The sequence below is a fragment of the Natator depressus genome, chromosome 9 (assembly GCF_965152275.1).
Source record: "Natator depressus isolate rNatDep1 chromosome 9, rNatDep2.hap1, whole genome shotgun sequence".
Taxonomy (NCBI): Eukaryota; Metazoa; Chordata; order Testudines; family Cheloniidae; genus Natator; species Natator depressus.
Window position 1 is genome coordinate 29,938,879 of NC_134242.1, and position 24,154 is coordinate 29,963,032.

Consider the following 24,154-nt stretch of genomic DNA (forward strand, 5'->3'; position numbering starts at 1 on the left):
GCATATGAAATGCATCATTTAAAATATACCTTATGAAATATTATCTGTCATCCATCAATATTGCATGTGTGATAGAAATAGATGAAGATATGCATGGGAAGATATGGCCAAGGGATAGAGTAAAATTAAAATGGAAAAGCAGATTAACAACCTAACCAGACAGAAGATCCTAGCTGGTGGTGGTTGGTTTTTTCCCCCCCAGAAAAGAAACTAACACATAATATAATCTTAGCAGTGTATGTCTTGGGTCAGATCTTTAGCTGATGTAAATCAGTGTAGTTCCACTGTCAGTGGAGGTATATTTGCTTCTTCTTTGAGTAGTGTCCCTATGGGTGCTCCACTATAGGTGCACTTGTGGCCCTTGCACCTCAGATCAGAGATTTTAGGTAGCATTGTCCATTTGGCCCATGCATGTGCCCCTGCAGCCCCATGCCCTGCACTGAGGCTATATAGAACAGTGTGGGCGAACTGCCCTCAGTTCTGTCTCAATCGCCTCTGTCTAAGGTGGAACCCCAGCAGTATCTGAGTGGAGCTTACCTCAACTGTACTTTTCTCATGTTCTTACTAGTTAGTCAGTGTTAGTTCTTTTGTGTCAGTTAGCTGTAGTAATTTTATAGTTTTAAAAGCAAACACAAATCTTAAAAAAAAAGATTTGACTTATACTTTTAGGATAAGGACCATTGTCCCTTGACCTATTTTTCTTTGTTTCTCCTCGTAAGGAGAACTTAAACACTGGGAGGGTATGCCCAGTTCTCCCAGGTTTAAACACTGCCTTTCATGCCAAGAGGCAATCCTGATCAGTGATGGACATTCCCAGTGTGTTTGCTGCCTTGGAGAGTCACATGTTCCCCAAAAGTGTAATCTCTGTCTGTAATTAAAATTAAAACTGACAACCTTCTGACCCTGCTGCCAGGGAACCCTTCCTGTACAACGGTCTCCAAACTATATCAGTGTTTCTCAACTGGAGGGGGGGAGGGGTATCACAATTTATTTTATAATGATATAGTAAAAAATGAGAAAGTAAGCAATTTTTCAGTAATAGTGTGCTGTGACACTTGTATTTTTATGTCTGATTTTGTAAGCAAGTAGTTTTAAAATGAGGTGAAACTTGGGGTATGCAAGACAAATCAGCCTCTCAAAAGGGGTACAGTACTCTGGAAAGGTTGAGAACCACTGCCCTAGAGCATCGAAGAGAAAATCTCTGGAATCCGGTCAGAAAAACTCTAGAAAGTGGTCTTCAAGTCCTCTGGGTAGAGAATGTACCTCAAAGAGATGGTCTCTGATTCAGACATCTGCTTCAGCACCTACAGATCTCTGGTGATCATCAAGGTCCTTCTGACCTTAAAGTTTATGACTCTATGAGACTTGGTACTCACAAGGCTGCAAGTTCCTCACATACCGTGACCACCAGCAAGCCTAAGGACTCTAACGATTCCGGCTCCAGAAGATTGGTACCCTCGGGTGATCAGAGAAGCAGAGGGAAAAAGACCAGCTCTTCTAAATCAGTACTGACCAAGTACTAGGATCTCAGAACCCAGCTCTTCAGTTCTGCAAAACACCAGACGGACACCTATTGGTCATTCATCAGAGTGCATGGGACGTTTTGTACTGTTGGAGCCTTCTACCACAGTTACCTCTGCCCAACTTACATGATTGCTACCATCCACTGATCTGGTACCGCAAGAGTTTCCTTTTTCTCTGGACCTTGCAGTAACAGAAATGCCTAAATCTTCAATTTCGCACTGACCTATTCTTGGTACCAACCACCTTTCGATCCCCAGAGATTTGGTCAATATTGACAGAGCCTCCGCCTATCTCTATGACTGCTCCACTAAGTAACGAGGTGGAGGAAAACGATAGACACTTTTCCTCAATCTCCTACATTACTGTCCAGGAATTTCCATTCCATTATCAAGGAACTTTCTATCCTGAGACCTCTAAGGAGTCAGAGTATCCTCGTGAGAGACACGTGCCATCCTGGTGCCTTTACCCATGCCTTATGCACCAGCTCAGTGGCTGTACTGGGCCCCTTGGGCCCTTATTGTTTCTCACCGGGGGAAGAGCAGATAATCACCACCAGACTGTCTCTCTAAGGTTCCTGATCCAAAAGAGGAGACCTCTGAGGAGCAGAAAGTGAGATTGCACAAACAGATTACCCCTACAACTAACATCTCTTCCTTTTCCCCAAATGAAGCTGCCATGCTTCCTCCACCATTGTAAACAATTCCAGGACCTTATTAAAAGAATAGCCTCCTTGAAAATTCCACTGGAGAAGATTAAGGAGTCACAGCATAAATTGCACATTGTGATACCTATTAATGAGGCCTTGTTAGACCCTGCAAAAATAATTTGGCATACCTTAGCCACAACACCACTCACCTGTAAAACGGTGGACAAAAATATTACATTCCCTCCAAGGACTTAGAATTTTTATTTTTGCCTCTTTCCCCCAACTCCCTTGTGGTTGATGCTGTGAATGAATGTGGCAGACAGCACCATGCTAAATCGACTCCATACGATAAAGACCTAAAGTGTCTTGATTTATTTGGCCTTAAGTCACACTCATCAGCTACCTTACAATTTAGGATCACAAATTATCAAGCCCTTGTGGCAAAATACAGGCATACTAACTATTCAAAGTTGAATGCTTTTATTGAGCATTTTCCAACAGACCACAGGGAGCAATTCCATTGCCGAGGGCCAGCTGCTCACAAGAACATCTAAATTCTCTGCAGACCTTTCTGGATGCTGCTGATACAGCCGCTCATTCTATCTCCATGGTGGTAGTCATAAGGAGGGCCTTCTGACTTCAGCTCTCAGGTTTCTGAGGGAAGTCCAAAATACTGGTAAGGACCTTCCCTTTAACAGACTCAAGTTGCTTGTGGAAAAAAACTCATGAATCTCTGTTTACCTTAAAAGATTCTAGAGCCACCTTTTACTCTCTGGGAATTTACACCCCCTGCACAAAAAAAGAAAGCTCAGTAAGTCCCAGACAGCACACAGATCTCATTCTACCCAATTTTCCGCCTCTGTTATGAACCCCAGCACAAGAGACAACGGTTCCAGAAGAAGAGACCAGCTACTTCTAAGGCATCAGCTTCAGAATGTATAACTTCAAAACACCAATTTTGACAGGCTGGTTGAGTTAGAATCCTTATCTGCTACAACAATCTGCATGTCTTCCTCACTTCAGCGACCACCTCTCACATATATATCAGAACCGGGAACACATCACTATGAACAAGTAGGTATTGGAGATCATTTCAGCATCCACTTTACCTCCTCCTCCACATCCCAACCCTCTTCCCCATCCCTCTTTAAGGACCCCTCCCTTGAGCACCTTTTGCAGTAGGAAATCAAGTCTCTCCTGAATCTGGGTGCATAGAACTAGTTCCTACGCAACACAGAGGGAAGGGATTTTATTCCAGGTGCTTCCTGGTTCCAAAAAAGAACAGCGGTTGGAGTTCTATTCTAGATCTAAGATTACTCAACATATTCATAAAGATTCAGAGGTTCAAAATGGTAACTCGTGCAGCAATAATTCCATCATTGGACCAAGGGAACTGGTTCTCAGGCCTTAACCTTTAAGGTTGTTTACTTCCGTATAGTGATCCACTCCTCCCACAGAAGATTCCTACACTTCACTCTGGGTCAACTGCTCTTTCAATACATGCTGCTCCCATTTGTTCTCTTTTCTGAACCGAGAATATTCTCAAAGTTCTGTCTGTGGTAGCAGCTCATCTTCGCAGACAAGAAACTCTGATTTTCCCATACCTCAACCATTGCCTGCTCAAAGGGTGGTCCTTCAACAAAGATTTGACAGTCACTCAGAAGGCCGTAGGCCTATTTCTCAGACTGGAACTATAATTAAACATCCAAAAGTCCACTTTAACCCAGGTACAAAGTCTGGAGCCTATAGGAACTTACCTCGATGCAGTAACAGCTAAAGCATTCCTCCCTTTGCACAGGTTCATAACCCTACCCAACTTAAACAGTACAGTACAAGTCATCTCTCAAACATCAGCCAGAAATTGTCTCTAGCTTTTGGGACATATGGCGACTAGCACCTTTGTAATAAATAACGTGAGACTTTTAGAAGAGACCAGGAATACTGCAGGAAAAATAAAGAAATAAGGAAGTCTGAGTACCAGTTCATGGGATGAAGATCAAGTGTACCATACCAGATGAATTTTAACAAATAACAAGTTGAGAGGAAGAATTTGTGGCCATAATTTGTTTGGTTTTGAGATAACTTTATGTAAAGCACTGTAGAAAATGCCATCAGGCCAGGTTAATGAATATAGTATGGGGAGAGGTTAAGTGGCTATAGAGCTATCAAAGTTTGGATGCCAAATGCAAAAAGTTCTTCTGAATAAAAATTGCTTACAATGGAATGAGGTGACTGGCAAAATGACTGAGTAATTTAGTTTATTTTACATATTTGTATCAGTGACCTTGAAGAAGGAACATGAAGCAAAGTGATGACATTCTGGGGATACTTAGAATTTTTAATGACAGCTACAGGTTCTCTTGCAGGTGGCATTAACTGCCTACCTCCATGAATGTTTGCAGAAACTATAAACTCTTTATTATTTCCCGTAATAAATTTGAGCAGATTTATTAGAAGTGACCTCCTCCAGTCAAGCAAAACTACTAATCCTTCACACTGATTTCCTTTAAATTCTAAAAGCCATATGATTCAAGTGACAAAGTAATAAGTGAGAGTACTCTGATATTTTTGAATATAATATGTGTGTTCTCTTTGTTTGTATGCCTTGCCAAATTTCTGTTCTAAAATACACTTCAGAAATATTGTAAACAATATCTGATCTTAAAACAGCAGCTGCGTGCCCCTGGTGAATAGTCATTAGTCCATTGTAATTAAACCCAAGTTTTGGATCCTATCAGCTCCTGAGCCAGCTGGGTCAGGGCAGAGTTCAGTCATTGTTTCGTTCTCTGTGCCTCTCAGGCATGCTCCCACGTGCAGACTCCCTGTCTGTTCTCTTTCCCTGGGATGTGGGACTCCACAGTCCAGCTGGCCTGGGCCTTGAAACCACCACTTCCAAGCCTTCTGAGTCACTTATGCATGATCTCCCAGAGCTGCACCCTAAGGGCGCTCTGGTTTATAGTTCAACTCCTCAAGGACCGTGTGGCAGGTGAAGTAATGGAACACAGGCTTTGCACAGGAAATTCTTAACCCCAATAATTGTTACCCTTAAAATATACAGTAGTTACAATTGTTAGGAGAAACCACCACCACCTACAGGTCTCCCCCGGGTAAGTCTGTGCTCACCCTTTCTTGTGAGTCCTAGGCCCAGTCAATGTGTCAGGTGGGTAGACCTATAGTCCTTTTATTGTCCTTTTATTGTCAGTCAGTGGTTGGCCCCTGAAAGAGGCTGGAGCAGATCCTGCCCTTAATAAGATTTTTGTCTCCTATGTCAGGGGACCAACTGATCAGCTTCAGAACCTCTCAGGTAGTTTGCACGAAATCTCAGTCCCCTTGGAGTTCAGACTAGGCAAACTAGTTTCCTTTAGCCCAGGCATTCCTTCTTTGATTGGCAGACAAAAACAGTTGATGACTCTTGTGTTAGCTGTCTAGGGTGGTATCATGCATTACAATAATCTGCTCTTGATCTGTTCTTAACATCTCTAGGCAGTTACAACCACATGAACAAAATGTAAGTCACATTCTTCAAAATGGTGATTACAGTATCAAGTGAAGGTCACAATTTTGATCCAGACTTGTACAGACATATACCAACCCATCACAGCAGAGTTCAAAGATAACAAAATAAATTATGCTACTATATTTGTTCTATTTATTGTGTACTAGGGTGTCTGTTGTGATTGGCACTTGTAAAAACCACAAAAATAATGGTAATCCCTCATTAGTGATTGTTAAAATAGGCCATTTTGAATTGCAACTTTCAGACAACAGGCAAATATTTAATTGTATTTGTATGTTGACAATTCTTTCAAAAGTCTGGTTGTGGATCAAAATGAAAAGAGATTATCTAATATTTTCCAAAGTGAACTGAATTAAGCCAAGTGTAACCCTAGCAGTACAGTAATGTAAAAAATATTTCATTCCATCTTAATAATTGGGATGCACATTATACCTTTTATATAATTCAAGTGACTGAATGAAAATATAAAGGTTATACAAATCAAAGTAGATGTTAATTTCAGCATGATGTTTCAGATCCTGAGATATATGTGATGAAATAGGAAGCAGGACATCAGTATTGTTGTGTTTGTAGTGACAGAGGTGAGATATTTGTTTCTGATAGAAACCTACCTCCAGCTGTCACACCTAAATCTGCAGAGCTGTGGATTATAAGTATTTAGTGGATAAAGATTTCCTGTATTGTTGTATTTTCCTACCAATGTCTATGAAAGCTGATTTTCTCTCAGAGATGGTTAACACTGACATGCTGTAAGTGAATTCAGAGTGGCAGACAAAGGACCTGCTCCAATGTCCATCGGTGTAGCCTTTTCCATTGATTTAACTGGGCATTTGATCAGGCCTATATCACCAGCATTTATTCTTTCCTCTTTAAACTATACAATTGATTGCTGGTTTTCATGTACATGTTAATACCAGAAACAGCTTGGTGAAGTGAATATAAAATTAAAAGGCTACCCATGTAGTTAAGCCAGAACATACAATATGCAGCAAAGGGGATATAATGTCCTGTACGCTCGTTAGTTAGTAGTCAACAGCTAATTAGGTTTTTTAGGGGTTTTTTTCAGTATTTTGACCATTTTAGAACATGCAACTCACCACTTTTTTATGTATCAATTGTTTCAAAAGACAATCATTTTATTTCTGCTATTTCAAAATAAATAAAAATTTGGGGGGGTGGGATGGTACAGGGAGAGGAGGGAAATACTGTACCCTGCTGACAAAGGAAACAGAAGGATGAAGTGAGCTGTAGCTCACGAAAGCTTATGCTCAAATAAAGTGAGCTGTAGCTCACGAAAGCTTATGCTCAAATAAATTTGTTAGTCTCTAAGGTGCCACAAGTACTCCTTTTCTTTTTGCGAATACAGACTAAAACGGCTGCTACTCTGATTCCTGTTTTTGTGTCTTTTTGTAACTTAAAGTTTTGCCTAGAGGGATTCCCTATGTTTTGAATCTGATTACCCTGTAAGGTATTTACCATCCTGATTTTACAGAGGTGATTCTTTTACTTTTTCTTCAATTAAAATTCTTCTTTTAAGAACCGGATTGCTTTTTCATTGTTCTTAAGATCCAAGGGTTTGGGTCTGTGTTCACCTATGCAAATTGGTGAGGATTTTTATCAAGCCTTCCCCAGGAAAGGGGGTGTAGAGTTTGGGAGGATTTGGGGTAGGGGGGAAAGACGTTTCCAAGCAGGCTCTTTTCCTGTTATATATTTGTTAGACGCTTGGTGGTGGCAGCAATAAAGTCCAAGAGCAAAAGGTAAAATAGTTTGTACCTTGGGGAAGTTTTAACCTAAACTGGTAAAAATAAGCTTAGGGGTTTTTTCATGCAGGTCCCCACATCTGTACCCTAGAGTTCAGAGTGGGGAAGGAACCTTGACAGATGCTAAATCACAGCACAAGAAGGTACTGCTTGAAGATAAGAGTAAACTTGAGTTCTGTCCTTTGAGTATTATGCCTCTACTGTAGGCCTGATTCTGATCTCACTGACATTGACTTAGAACAGAAGTATCTAAAAAGAAGTCAGCGGAGTAACACCAGAGCATGGCTGGTGCAAGCAAAATAAGAATCAAGCCCTGTATTTTTATAGCATGACATGTTGAAAAGAAAAGCTTTTAAACCAGCTGTGTCCATTTCCAAGGCACGGAGGCTTCATGGCATTCAGCAGCATGAAGATTAACCATTTTAACAATAAACTGTGAGATAATGGTGGGAAATGTAAATTAAAAATTACTTTGGTGTATCTAACCATTTGATCAGGAGGAAATTACCTCCTCATTATTCAGAAGGAGGCCATGGTATACCTAGAGGAAAAGAGATAAAGCTACAATACATGTATTATTAAATATATTTAGTATTCATGTTAGGTATTAAATTTCCTTTAATAAATTGGAAAATTTCTACGGTGTGTTCCAAAATATTATTTCAAACTTTTTTTTTTTTAGCCTTTTTGCTTACCCAGGACTGCAGCAGAAAAGAACATCTGCATCACATAAAAACTTGGGGACTTAACGGCTGTTTACATTTTTTCCTTGATAAATTATTAAAATCATGCTTGAGTAATCATTTTTAATGAAAGAAAGCATCTCCATGAATTAAATGATCATCATAGACTTGATGTTGTGCAAGAAGTATTACTCAAGACTATCATGACTAATTGCTGCATATTTCTGAGATATTATAATTAAGACAAGTCCTGAGCAGCTTTCAACTACTAAACTGTCATGCTGGTGCTATACATTTTTTTAAAACTCTCATTGTACCTCAGTACAGATGGGGAAATTCTGTTTTCGGAGAAGTTTAATTTTCTTGCAATTTTACAGCAGTATAAGCTGATTGTAAGTACAACAAAGGACCTGTTTCTCCTCTGCCTTGCTCTGTGCAAAGCGAGTGTAAAATACTACCATTCTGTTTGTTAGGATTTTACACACATTTTGCACAGGCACAAATGACATCACCTGGTGAAAGACCATGGAGAATCAAGTCCAAGGACTGAGGTGACCCATCCCACATTTTAACTCAGACATTTTCTACTTTTCAGCTCTTTGCCAAAACCACCCTTTCTTTATGTGAATTTCTACTGCTCTGCCACAAAGGAGCAACCGTGTCAGGCTAGCAAAAGCCTTGACAATAATTAAAAACAACTATTACAATAAACAGATTGTCAGGTACTCCTTAAATCACAACAACCAACATCAATTACAAAATGAAATTTACACTCCTTCCAAAATAATTCCTTACTGGAGTCCTTCCCATTAATACCCCTATGCAGTCTTGCCTATGGGAAAAGGAAATGTGTGGGGTGGGGGTAGATAAGCCTTGAAGTGTGCCCCAAAGAATAACAACATTGGACTGTTATAGACCAAGTCAGACATTACTACTTACTTAGACTGGAATGTTCTAGTTACAAAGTGGGAATAGAGAGATTATATACTATCACTGATTTTTATGCCAGACTTTAAATCTTTGGCCCAGATTCTCTGGTCCATCTGAATTGTGTTCAGCAGAGGGCACAGAAGGTGGCAAAAGTGTCTTTCTGCCATCTTTGTGTTCTTCTGATCCTTGAGCTGTTTGAGCCCCCAGGATAAGGTAGAACAGCTCTAGGAAAACACACAAGCAACAAAGCCCCAAACTCAAAGTAACTTCTTACATAAAACATGTCCCAGATCATGCACTATGACAAAGAGCACAGTCCTGCATCTTATGTACTCAATGCAATGTGGGACAGTACATTATCATTATGATTTGGTAGCATTTTACACTATTTTGCATTAGTGTAAGTGACTACACAAAGTGCAAGGCAACTGTGAAGTCAGCCTGCAGGGTCTTAACTCTTCCTCACCACCCTCCGCCAAGCACCCTCAAACACATTAAAATTCTTTGTTCACATCATACAATTGAGCGATCCTCTAAATCACCACCACTAGGCACTTAGCGGACAAAATGTCTGGATTTGTCTGCAGGATTGAATAGGTGTGTTTACTGGAATAATGGAAGAGGTAAAATTTACTATTATCAGATTGTTTGCTGAATGTTTTAGAAGTCCTCCTCTTGAAGAGACCTAAATGCTATAAATCATATTTCAGAGTGTGAGAAGCAAAGCCATTGCCTGCCTGTTTACGACATTTTCTATTTTACTTTGACACAAATTACAAGTAACACCAGTGTTAACTGTTACAGGATCACTATAAAGGACCTTAACAAAAGATATCTTTCCTCCAAATGAAACATTACTTTATTATTAATTTTCTCAACAATTAACAATTGTTAATTATATGACGCTTATATGAAGATAGACTAGTAGCAGAGAGGTCTTGGTAGCAGCAGTGTTATTAATAATATCTTGGATTTTTTTTATAAAGTGTGAGAGTCATCAACAGAGGAAGAAAGAGCGAAATGAGAAATAGTAACTCAGACCCTCCTTAATGGAATGGAAGAAACTACAGTAGGGAAAGAAAAAAATGGTAATTACCAAAACAGGTAAGCTTGCTTTGATGACTCATGCAGCTACATCAGAGCTAAGAACTCAGTGATTTAGGGAGAAAGCTAATGACGAGATTAACACTATAAGGGGAGCCTTTCTTGACTGAAGGAGTCTAGATAACACCTTTAAAAAAAGGAGGAAAAAAGAGGACGAGGGAGCTCTGGAACTCTGTTCAGTGCGCGTATCAAATCAGAGACTAGAAACAAAGGGCCAATCCTTAGCGGGTGTAAATGGCAGCATAGCTTCTCTGACTTTAATTAGAGCTACATAGATTTACAGCAGATGAGGCTCTGGCCCAGACTTTATCACAGACATACATTCACACTCAAACACAAGCCATCTAAAAGTATGCCTACCGAGATAAAATTTGACTAAAGCCTACAATCCTGATCCAGAAAATACATTTTCACATACATAGTTTTAGGCACATGAGGAGCTCATTGAACACTATTGAACTATTCACATGACTAATGTTACACACAAATGTTTAAGAGTTTTCAGGATTGGAGCTTAAGATATTAACATGAAGCCTGCTTTATTTTGATCATGTTTGAAAAAATAGCCTGCCTGTAAACTGATAAAGTTTTATAGCTCTAGCTTAATTCAATATTAACTAAGCTTTATATATATGCCTTTGTATTATGGTTGTTTCCTTTAGCAGTTGCATCCAAGAATGTTTAAATCTGATCAGTTATGGTGAGTTTAAATCATTTGTGAAATATTTAGCTGCTTGTGATGAAATCTATAAAAAACGGTGTGGTTCATTATCTTAGAATGAAATGTACCTGGCTGTTTTTTAACTACCGAAGAGTAATGATGGGTTAAGTGTTTTCTGTGTTAAAGAAAAAAAACTTCATTTTTAAGGACCAGACTGTGCTGATTTTATAATTCCAGTGTGAAACTCTTAGATGTCTCTATGCCACTTATGCAAACGTGTTTAAAAAGACGGCAGAGATATATCTCTTTGCATGGAACTTCAGTCTCTGTTATAACTTTCATCCCCGTACCACAGCTGTAGGAGTCTCTTTAAATAAGTTCGTTGACAGAAAATTCATTGAGGTTTTCAAATTCAGTAACTAAAAAGAGCATGACAATATCTCCTCCTCTAAACCTTCAGTGAGTAACTGCAGATTCTCAATAGTATTTTCCTACACTAGGTTTTTCAAGTAAGCAATTTAAATTATGGTGAGATTTAGGAGAGCTTTGTAAATGTGTGCAACGTGCAGATGATTACAAGCTTTTACATTGTCCATAGAGTGCTTTTAAACAGCATTTCTGGGAGAGAATTCTGAGGTAAAATAATGTGAGTGTTTTCTTCAGTCATGCTTTTATGCACAAGTCTCATGCTTTTATGCACAAGGATGGGAGTCATTAGTGGCCAAAGTTTGAAAACAGGAAGTCCTCACCTTGGTGTGGGGCAGAGTTCAGCTGTGTGGGGCTTCCCCACTAGCCAGCGAGGCAAAGGTGGGCTATGGAAGGAGTGGCTTAAGGCCAGAATAATTGCTAAGTTCTCTTATACCAATTTTCTGAAACCAACATTTGTAAGTAACTTACATTGAGTCACAACTACATTATTAAATTAAGTATATTCATCAGAATTATGTGCTGGATTATAGGAAGAAAAACTCCATATGGATAATTGCAATCCATTCATGGCTATATCAGTCCTGTGACTCTCAGGGAGCATTAAGAATGCCCATGATGCTGAATTTCATGTTCTAGTCTCTGAATTTGCTTGAAGTTATGTTAAATGACACGTTGCCAGATAGCTTTCCATTGACTATAGCACTGAAGATTTTCACCTTGTTTTTTTCCCCACCAACCAGCAAATGGAATGTACTGCACTCATAAAATGGGTTCTGTAGTGGGGCAATTGCCCCACTCCTGGAGAAAAAGGTTAAAAGCAGCCTGGGAGAGGGCTGCTGCTCGGGAAAAGTTGATTGGCCAAGCAAGGGACCAGCTGGCCCTTATAAGAGGGCTGTGGCCAAGTGCTAGAGGCAGTCTCCCTCTAGCTGAGGAGGGAGAAGGACCTAGCTGTCTGGGAACAAAGGGTACTGGAGTGAAGCAGGGCTGGGGAAAGGCCAGAGGAGCTGGGGAGCTCTGGGCTTGCAACTCCCCAGGCTGCAGGGCCTTGTACAAGGCCCCTGGAGGTACTGGGTTGCAGGGGAAGGCAGCAGGTCAAAACCATCCTTGCCTGTGATGACTGGCTTATACAGATGGCCGTTGGCCCCAGTGAAAGGGGGCTAGATGGTGACTGGCAGTAGCCCATAGGCTGAGGCAAGGTGGGGATAGTGGGTGGGGGTTCCCCGGGGAGGGGAGACCCAGATCTGTGGGGTATTGCCTGGAGGAGCAGCACCCCAGATAAAAGGGCACCGGGGTCCGGGAGGGACATGGGGGGCCAGCAACGACGAGACACCGGCAGAGGGCGCTCCAGTGCTGGTAAAAAGAGTTAATTCCCGGACAACCAGCAGGAGGCAGCGCTGGGTGAGTTTGTGCCCCATTACAGGCTCCAAAAACTCTTAACTTCAGTAAGGAATAAGAAACTAATTAATTTGTCTAAAACAAGTAATCAACAAACCTCACAACCTTTGGATAAGGCCCCAAGAATTTGGGAGCTTATGCATCTAGATAAAGTCATCAGAAATCATATCACAAAGCCTTAGTTATACACAAAAATGGTTACTAAATAGTATGCATGAATCATGCTTCTGCTTCATAACTAGTAAATGTTAGTGCCCCTGGTGTACATTCATTTGATGCTGGAAGTGAAGGAGCTTCTTGTTTTTCTTAATTTGTATCACAGTAGTGCCTAGAAGCTACGAGTGATATCAAAGCCCATTTGTGTCTAGTTCTCTGTCTACGCAAGGGATGACACAATCCCTTTCCCAAAGTGCTTACAAGTTAAACAGACAAGACAGACAAACAGTTGGATAAATGAAGTGTTAGCCACATTTTACAGTTAGGGGACTTAGGTACAAAGACATTAAGTAACTCACCCAAGGTTACATAGGATGTGTGTGACAGAGCTATTGACCGAGCTTAGGTTGGCTAGGAGAACTTGGAATCTCAGAGTGCAGACATTTATTGCTGAATGTGTAGGGAGACAGAGAACAGAGGATAGGCAATACCACCAGTAGCACTCAAAGGAATGACAGGACAGCAAGTCACAGCAAGGGAAAGTTCTGCAACAAAGCAATATTTTAACATTACTAGGAGAAGGGGAAAGGTTAAACATTAGGTCTGTGCAAAACTTACGAAACTGCAGGTCCCAAAAGCTTGACAGGTTTCAAAAATATAATAATGTAACACATGAAACTCAGCCCAGATTTTAGAATCTTTCAGCTACCTTAGGCTCATTTTCAAGCGAAACAGATCTGATGTGTGGTTTCATGTGGAAATCCTGTGGAGTTCCCAGTTTTATGATTTCGATGTAAGAACCAGGTGAAATTCAGCAGTTTCAAACTGAGCTTTCAAGTTCTTGGATGTATTTGATTCCAGAATTTAAAGTGAAACTCAGGCAACCCAGAACTACAGAGACTGAAACCAAAGAACATGTTTTCAGGAGTCCCTTTACGTTAAAAAAATTGCTGAGCTTTGCAAAGTCATACTGATAACACAGATTTGAGGGTTTGATCTTGTGGCCTTTACTTGGATAAATATTCAAATCAATGGTGACTATGAAGAATTGAAGCAGATGGACCTACTCTCCTGAGTGTGTGCTGCAAGACTGGATCATTTATGTCCATAATCCATTTAAACCTACAAAGTAGCAGAATGTACTTCTTCCAAAGTATGACTGCTCAGAGCTCAAGTATGGAACTGCAGAAAAACCTGAGTGTCTCTGGATTAAGTTTAGAAGTGTGAGCAACAAGGGTGATGTCGTGGTGGGAGTCTGCTACAGACCACCGGACCAAGGGGGTGAGGTGGACGAGGCTTTCTTCCGGCAACTCACGGAAGTAACTAGATCGCAGGCCCTGGTTCTCATGGGAGACTTCAATCACCCTGATATCTGCTGGGAGAGCAATACAGCGGTGCACAGACAATCCAGGAAGTTTTTGGAAAGTGTAGGGGACAATTTCCTGGTGCAAGTGCTGGAGGAATGAACTAGGGGCAGAGCTCTTCTTGACCTGCTGCTCACAAACCGGGAAGAATTAGTAGGGGAAGATAAAGTGGATGGGAACCTGGGAGGCAGTGACCATGAGATGGTTGAGTTCAGGATCCTGACACAGGGAAGAAAGGAGAGCAGCAGAATACAGCCCCTGGACTTCAGAAAAGCAGACTTTGACTCCCTCAGGGAACTGATGGGCAGGATCCCCTGGGAGAATAACATGAGGGGGAAAGGAGTCCAGGAGAGCTGGCTGTATTTTAAAGAATCCTTATTGAGGTTACAGGGACAAATCATCCCGATGTGTAGAAAGAATAGTAAATATGGCAGGCGACCAGCTTGGCTTAACAATGAAATCGTTGCTGATCTTGAACACAAAAAAGAAGCTTACAAGAAGTGGAAGATTGGACAAATGACCAGGGAATAGTATAAAAATATTGCTCGGGGATGCAGAAGTGAAATCAGGAAGGCCAAATCACACCTGGAGTTGCAGTTAGCAAGAGATATTAAGAGTAACAAGAAGGGTTTCTTCAGGTATGTTAGCAACAAGAAGAAAGTCAAGGAAAGTATGGGCCCCTTACTGAATGAGGGAGGCAACCTAGTGAGAGAGGATGTGGAAAAAGCTAATGTACTCAATGCTTTTTTTGCCTCTGTCTTCACGAACAAGGTCAGCTCCCAGACTACTGCACTGGGCAGCACAGCATGAGGAGGAGGTGACAAGCCCTCTGTGGAGAAAGAAGTGGTTCGGGACTATTTAGAAAAGCTGGACGAGCACAAGTCCATGGGGCCGAACGCGCTGCATCCGAGAGTGCTAAAGGAGTTGGCGGATGGGATTGCAGAGCCATTGGCCATTATCTTTGAAAACACATGGCGATCGGGGGAGGTCCCGGACGACTGGAAAAAGGCTAATGTAGTGCCCATCTTTAAAAAAGGGAAGAAGGAGGATCCTGGGAACTACAGGCCAGTCAGCCTCACCTCAGTCCCTGGAAAAATCATGGAGCAGGTCCTCAAGGAATCAATTCTGAAGCACTTAGAGGAGAGGACAGTGATCAGGAACAGTCAGCATGGATTCACCAAGGGCAAGTCATGCCTGACTAATCTAATTGCCTTCTATGATGAGATAACTGGCTCTGTGGATGAGGGGAAAGCGGTGGACGTGCTGTTCCTTGACTTTACCAAAGCTTTTGACACGGTCTCCCACAGTATTCTTGCCAGCAAGTTAAAGAAGTATGGGCTGGATGAATGGACTATAAGGTGGATAGAAAGCTGGCTAGGCTCAACGGGCAGTGATCAATGGCTCCGTGTCTAGTTGGCAGCCGGTATCAAGTGGAGTGCCCCAAGGGTCGGTCCTGGGGCCGGTTTTGTTCAATATCTTCATAAATGATCTGGAGGATGGTGTGGATTGCACCCTCAGCAAGTTTGCAGACGACACTAAACCGGGAGGAGAGGTAGATACGCTGGAGGGTAGGGATAGGATAAAGAGGGCCCTAGACAAATTAGAGGATTGGGCCAAAAGAAATCTGATGAGGTTCAACAAGGACAAGTGCAGAGTCCTGCACTTAGGACGGAAGAATCCCATGCACCGCTACAGACTAGGGATCGAATGGCTCCGCAGCAGTTCTGCAGAAAAGGACCTAGGGGTTACAGTGGACGAGAAGCTGGATATGAGTCAACAGTGTGCCCTTGTTGCCAAGAAGGCCAATGGCATTTTGGGATGTATATGTAGGGGCATTGCCAGCAGATCGAGGGACGTGATCGTTCCCCTCTATTCAACATTGGTGAGGCCTCATCTGGAGTACTGTGTCCAGTTTTGGGCCCCACACTACAAGAAGGATGTGGAAAAATTGGAAAGAGTCCAGCGGAGGGCAACAAAAATGATTGGGGACTGGAACACATGACTTATGAGGAGAGGCTGAGGGAACTGGGATTGTTTAGTCTGCAGAAGAGAAGAATGAGGGGGGATTTGATAGCTGCTTTCAACTACCTGAAAGGGGGTTCCAAAGAGGATGGATCTAGACTGTTCTCAATGGTAGCAGATGACAGAACAAGGAGTAATGGTCTCAAGTTGCAGTGGGGGAGGTTTAGGTTGGATGTTAGGAAAAACTTTTTCACTAGGGGGGTGGTGAAACACTGGAATTCGTTACCTGGGGGGTGGTAGAATCTCCTTCCTTAGATATTTTTAAGGCCAGGCTTGACAAAGCCCTGTCTGGGATGATTTAGTTGGGGATTGGTCCTGCTTTGAGCAGGGGGTTGGACTAGATGACCTCCTAAGGTCCCTTCCAACCCTGATATTCTATGATTCTATGATTCAAAGCGAAAAGAGGGGAAACATAGATTTTGTAAGTTTGCAGATCCTGCTACTGTGCTGCACAGTGTGGAACTAGTAAACAATGTTGTATAACACTTTCTGAAGAGTTTCAGAGTAGCAGCCGTGTTAGTCTGTATCCGCAAAAAGAACAGGAGTACTTGTGGCACCTTAGAGACTAACACATTTATTAGAGCATAAGCTTTTGTGGGCTACAGCCTGCTTCATTGGATGCATAGAATGGAACATTTAGTAAGAAGATATATACACATGCAGATAAGTTGGAAATTGCCATACAAACTGTGAGAGGCTAATTAGTTAAAATGAGCTATTATCAGCAGGAGAAAAAACCTTTTGTAGTGATAATCAAGATGGCCCATTTAGACAGTTGACAAGAAGGTGTGTTGATACTTAATTTAGGGAAATAGATTCAATATGTGTAATGACCCAGCCACTCCCAGTCTGAAGAAATGTTTCTCCCTGAGTCTAGTTTCATAATTATTTGCAGAGATATATGGTTTACAAACTGACCGTGCGGAATTTTATTGTACCAAATCACACACAGTAATACACAGATTTTAAGGCCAGAAAGACCCATTATGATGATATAATCTGATCTCCTGCAATCTGATCTCCAGCATAAACAGGCCAACAAACTCCACCCAATTATAGATATTTACTATGTGAAACAGTTGAACTGGAAACTTTAATACTGCATTTAATCTGATTTATTGTCTTTTTAATGCTACATTATCACAGCCGTCTTAAATTTTTATAGGCTAAGGTACTCTTAGGTTAATTCATCTAACAATGAAAAATAGAGCATGCAATATGAATTTTTATCCAAAGATCACTTGCTATAACAGGAGGGAATTATCTCAACCTTTGGCTTAACGGTATTGAATATAAATTGTAATTATGTATAAACTGCATAATATTAAATACACAATATTTGCTAGATTTAGACAATATGGAAATGAGAATGTATCTGTTTTAGTTATGTAAAAGAAAACCAGTGAATCTGCATCCTGAGGCTATTTAATTATGCGGGGTATCCTGTGCTACAGAAATCACACTTCCAATTTTCACAATCAACCCCATACTCCAAATGTGTATTACAGCTACCATCCTTTCCACCAAAGAGGACAGGATAGAAGCATCAAAGATGGGTCTCAAAACCCATCAGTAGAGCTTTTTACCGCTCAAGAGGATGTGAATATGCTGCTTATTTGCCACTCTTTCAAGCCACTTTTGGCCCAGAGATAAAAAATCAAACTAGTGTCTGCTGCATGGTTGATTCAAGAAATCCTTTTTATAAAAAAGAAAGGAAACAAATATTTTGTTTTGCATTTGTTTGGTAGGTGTACTTTCCTCTTTCCTTAAATCAATATGTGTAGAGAGACAATGGTTAACTGGATAATGCATCTTGAAATAACTTTATATCCTACTGTAGCCCGTCCACATAAACTATGAACTTTCCACACCTATCGTGTTAGTAATTACCACAGGCTCTTTCCCAAATGTTTCTCTTTCATTGCAGCGTTGGTATGATTTGTGAGTGAGATATATGTATTCAATCATACCTGTACATAAAAACCATATCATTCTACTCATCAATATGACAAAACAGCAGAAAGCCTCATACATAGTAAATACTTTAAAGCCATAATGTATCATAGCATACTTATAACAATTAGTCAGGGGAGCACAGCAGAAGACCACAGATCAGTTGACATCAACACAGGAGCTCGAGAACCCCAAAATTAGGGAACTAGACTAAATATTTTATACCCCTTTGTTATGAAACCAATTGGATACACAACCATATTTTATTTTCTGTGACTGTAACAAGATCATCCACATGTGGCATTCTGGTGCCCTTAATTATACTTCTGATCATTAATATTAATGATTTGCATTAATCATTTCTTAACAATTTCTATGCGTTAATGGTGTCTATCTGCCTAGTTACGACCAAGTTACCATGTTACCAAAGCCCCTCCAAAAAACCCCTCTTGCGGAATTACTTCTGTAATTCTTTGGTGCAGGAGATCAGATTATATCATCATAATGGGTCTTTCTGGCCTTAAAATCTGTGTATTACTGTGTGTGATTTGGTACAATAAAATTCTTGTGGTCACTTGTTTGGCTCTCAAAATGAGAATGCAGAAGTCATGGCTTGGGGTTAACATTTTGAGCCTGCCAAAAACTCAGCCTTAGCATAACTGTTCACACAAGGCCTCACACTAATAAAACAGGCCTCTAACCATAACAAAGCCTAATAATCCAATTATTTGTATTCTCCTGCTTGAACCTAATATATTTCACTCTAATAAGCCTTGTAAAGCTATCAATATTACATCCAAATAATAGTCCTAGCATAAAACAGAGTCACAGGTCAACACTAGTGTGTTATAGAAGGGTCTAAAGGACTTTATAAACAAGGAATCAATTTACTGCCCAGTCAGAGATGGAGGCACTCCATATCCAACTCTAACTGAAGAGGAAGGATGGTCCAGTGGTTAGGATAGGCAGGTTCAAATTTCTGCCCTACCACTGGCTTCCTGTGTCCATGGGCAAGTCACTAAGTGTATTTGTGCCTGAGTTCCACATCTGTTAAAAATAGAGATAACAATACTTACCTATCTCACAGGAGTGTCCAGAGAGGGGGAAAAAAACATTAAAGATTGTGAGGGGCTCAGAAACTAAGCTATATAAATAAGTAGGCAGAGTGTAATTACCTAGGCTGGAATTTTCATGGATTCCAATAACACATCCAGTAATTTTGCACTGAATGGCCTAGACCATTAATTTTCCTTTTAGTGTTCCTCAGACTGTGGTCTATGGAGCCCAGCTAGTGGTTCACAGAAAAAAAACATCTTGATAAGCAAGCAGTTTGGAATTGGGGTGCTGGGAAAAGAGGGTGCTCATGAAGGGACCTCTTTCCTAGTGATCTCCAAATGGTAACAACTGGAGACACAGTGCTGTGAAATAATACTTTGTTTTAAAATTCTTGTGCCTTTCTTATGATGTTTTTAAAAATAAGCTTTAAAAGCCTTTTAATTGTCTCATGTCCACTGAAGAAATGTGATTATTTAGTTGAAAATATTTTGATGCATATGGAAACTAATAGAAAACAAGTGTCATGATCCACCATTGAATTTGTAGGTCATGTTGCCCATGCAGAATAATATGCCTGGGACTTAAGGATTGATCATGCTCCTGTTGAAGTCAATGGGAGTTTTGTCACTGACTGTTGGGATAAAATCTCACCCTAATGCATGTTTTCCTAGTACTCAGTATGATACACAGGTTGTCTAAAAAGTCAGAATAAAGATTTGTAACTTTTGGGTTTTACTGTAGGCCTGAAAATGATAATTAATAAATTAACAAAAAAAAAAAAACAAAACCCCAAACATGGTCAATGTTCAAACTTCTAAGTACTATAGTACTCTAACTATATTTAGTTAGATGATACAATTTAAAAAATATTACTTGAGTTTTGATTTCTTTTACAAAATGTTTCTTCCATTAGCATAGAAGTAATAACAATGAAATTAAATTCTTTTGATTAAGCTTTTCAAAGGAATTTGCTCCATGTTATCATAGGATGTTGTTGGGTGAATGGTAATAATACACTGTTTCATGTCTGACAAACTCTGAAGTATTTATTTTGTTTTATTACCAGAATTTTGATTTACTGCAGGTTTCAACTAGTCTCTTCTGGATATAAGTTTTGAATGGAACTTCCTGAGTCAAGGAGGCTCATTGTTACAGTATATGCTATTCTCTTCAAAGCTACTTTCATTGCTTATATGAAAATCTTTGTTTGTGGACTGAGCTAATCACTCTAAAATGCACAAAAAATAAGTTCCCCAGCTGTCCTCTGTAGGGAGCAAAGAATCAAAACCATACTAAATTAAATTGCTTAATTTTGCATACATGTAGATCTTGGTATGCTGCGGGCAGACAAATCAATTCTAATAGTTCTTGTTTAACTTGCTTATTTAAATAGCCAAACCATTTGATTTCTTGTTCAAATAACCAAAAGATCAGACTATATTACTGGTTAATGTGCCTTCTGAACTCCTGTAGTTCAAAGGAAACCGCACAGACTGTTGGGTTGACTGTCTACTGTTGGCAAAAAGAGTAAGTCTAGGTCATCTTTTTGGGTCCAGCTTAGTATTCAGTAATGGCTTTGCTAATTAGCTTTAACAGTTTAAAGGCAGAATGGTTCTTATTTCTACACTACATAAGGAAAAGAACATATATTTTGGTACAACCTCAAGGCTGTATTGCTGGAGAACATAGTGGGAAAATTTTAAGAATATGGTAGAGAGTGGTCACATCTGGTTGATACTGGTCAGGGGACACTTAGGTTGGTGCATACTGGTGCGCAGCATAACCAGAAACAGCTAGAGGGCTCAGTGCTGTGGTCTGACTTGTGCTCAGCACAACACCAAAGGGGTGTGTGTGTGTGTGTGTGTGTGCAGGTACGGGGGTGGGGAGTGGAATCAAGGTGGCTTCATACTACCTTTGTGTTCCCTAGTGCACGGGCTGGTTGGGATGCAGTTTGGCTCTCGACAAAAATAAAAGCAGGCTCTAAATTGCATCTAGCTGTTAGGGGAAAAGGGAATTAAAGGAAGGTATTAAAGGACCCCTGCTAATGATGGAAGTTTGGATTATCCGTCACCTATGGTCTCAGTCAAACAGAAGAAGGACAAGATTAAAGGTGAACGAAAAGACAGTTTATTAGGTACAGGTAAGTAAAGAACACTCGGTGGTTTGGAATAAAGGGCATGAAGCCCAGTTCCTCTAGCCCTTACAGATGTTATGGACTAACAGTCAAGAAATCTATACCTTACAGAAGAGACTAAGGGAAGGTCATCTCCAACCGATTGCCTCAGCTCTGGTGTGATGGACAACCCGGACCTTCTACTGTGCCTGGTGATGTGCACAGGAGGCTCATGGATCAAATTGGCTGCTGGACCAGAATCCCTCAATCTCAGGCAAGTAGGGGTGAGTTCATGTGTTGTCTCTCAGAGACCACTCACAACAACTGATGACCGACGTGGACACTGGCTGCCACCATGATGGACAGCACCTTATAGCCTGTGAGAGGAGCTTATATACTCTCTTGTCTCCAGGCAGAATTGCCGGATCATGTGACCGATCTTTTCCTGCCTTACAGAAAAGGAGCACCAAGAGTCCAACAAGAAGGGAGACTAACATGGCTTCCAAACAGCAACTTTACAGATTTCGAAATGGCGATCGTGAACAATTTTTTAAAATGATACCATAACACAATATACAGTTAGAATACATAACATAACAGTTTTCCCATACATGGCAGCCAATGGCCCTTAGGGGTCATTAGGGCTGCCATGGATTGGTAGATTCCAGTTACACTCTAGCAATGCCCCACATATCACCTAGGGATTGCTTCGGCCATGGAATACCCAGCTAGATAGTTAAGCCAGTTTTCTGCCTGATTTGCACTGCCAAAACGTCAAAAAGCAGGTGGAACAGGGGCCAGAACCTGAAGGGTCCAACAGGGTGGTTGCCTGTGTTGTTGCTCTTTTTACAAGGAGCAAAGTTTGATATTTTGAGAGTTATTGTTAATCTTGCCTTTAATAAAGTTGCAGCCTTTCCCAGAAATCTAAGGTTTTATCATTTTGTGATGAAATTTGCATTGGCCTGACAAACTCTGTTATTCATTAAACTACTTACTCACCCACCCTTTACTCCCATCACTTTTCTAACTATATGTGTATCGAGTGACTAAATTAACCTGAATGAATTTTAACAGAAAAAATAAAAAATATCTCTACTGGTGATTTGCATGGACCTGAAAAACCTAATGGTAAGCAAGGGTAAGATAACAAACAAGATTGCCTAAAATGTCTACCAACTACCACACGCTTGAGGCTTAATGCACTTTGACTCACTGCCATCTCACACTGCAAACTAACATTTTAAAAATCCTCTCTCACCAGATAATGGTATAGCGTATCATTCATAAGACTGCCAGCAAAAAGTGTCATTGACTCCAAACTACATGGGTAGCTGACAGAGGTGAAAGTAAGCCGGTATGCCCCGTACGGCATACTGGCAAGAGCTGGTGCGTCGTACCAGGGTGGATCGGCTTCCCCAGGTGCAGTTTAAAGGGCCTGTGGCTCCCAGCAGCAGCTGGAGACCCCAGCCCTTTAAATTGCTGCCAGAGCCCCGCTGCCGGAGCCCTGGGGTAGTGGCGGCGAGGCTGGGGCAGCGATTTAAAGGGCCCGGGGCGGTAGCGGTGGCTGAGCCCTGGGCCCTTTAAATTGTCCGCGGAGCCCCGCCGCCGCTTCCCCAGGGCTCCGGCAGGCTCCGGGGACGATTTAAAGGGGCCGGGGCGGTAGTGGCAGCCGGAGCCCCATCCCCAGAGTCCTGCTGCCGGAGCCCTGGAGAAGCGGTGGCGGGGCTCCGGGGATGATTTAAAGGGCCCAGGGCTCCAGCCGCCGCTACCACCCAGGGCCCTTTAAACCACTGCCAGAGGCCCCAGCTGCCGCTGTTACCCCAGGGAGGGGGAAGGAGGCACTTGCTGGTACTGGGTGGGCCGGGGCTGGCTCTGACCTCCCCCAGCCCCGCCCGTTCTGCCTGAGGCCCCGCCCCTTCCCGGGGACCAGAGCCGGCCCCAGCCCAGCCCCGTACCGGTAAGTCCCAAGACTTACTTTCACCCCTGGTAGCTGACCAAATATCCATATATGCATTTCAAAACATACTAGTCTTTTCTTGTTTCATTGGGCTTTTTCCAAAATGGAGAAGAATCTTTTCAGGATGTTTCCTTCCACAGATTCAATACAATGTAACACTGACAAATAAAATGCATTGTCCTTATTATAGCACCACATTTTCTATAAAGAATCAAAGAATATCATAGTAGTATAGAAGTTGTAATTGAATTAGTCTGGATACCTTTTTGATTAGAAAAGCATGTGTGTGCCTGTGTGTGTATTAGTCAGTAAGTACACAATCAGCCAAAATGGGTAGCCATGTTTTCAAACATAGGCTCAGAAATGGTAAGATATGGGCCCAGTCTTGCAAGATCCTAATACAAGAGTACTGTGTGTGTGTGGGAGGGAGGGGTTGCACGTGCACCCCCCGTAATTAGTAAACAGATGAAGTTCCACAGTAGAGCACACTGAAAGATAGGTAGGTAGTTCCTGGATTTTGTAGCACCAATAAAACTTCTTGTGCAACATTAACTCTTAACAAAGTTCTCATGTCACTGGGAGTTGAGGATACATTGCACACAGCAGAATCACTCTCTGGGCAGGTGCAAATAGAACTGCGTGCACAAAAATTAATTTGCAGGTGCAGTGATTTTTTTGCCTGTGTGTCATAAATGCACATACACCGGACCCTCACTAGAATGCGCGTCTGTATAGCATGAATTTGCATATAACGTGGTTGTGGCCATGGATCCCAAATTTAATTACTTTAATTGCAATTTATTTTAACACGGTCCCTGTGTTAACACGGTACCGCGCATGGATCCTAAATCCCGCGTTCTAGCGAGGGTCCAGTGTATTCTGAA

At 41.3% G+C, this 24,154-nt stretch overlaps 1 long non-coding RNA gene across 1 annotated transcript in view; it reads right to left on the minus strand.

Annotated features, from left to right (window-relative positions):
* The window catches only part of LOC141993947 (uncharacterized), a 142,093-nt gene that overhangs the window by 24,907 nt on the left and 93,032 nt on the right, over window positions 1-24,154 (minus strand). The gene's annotated exons all lie outside the window — the stretch shown is intronic.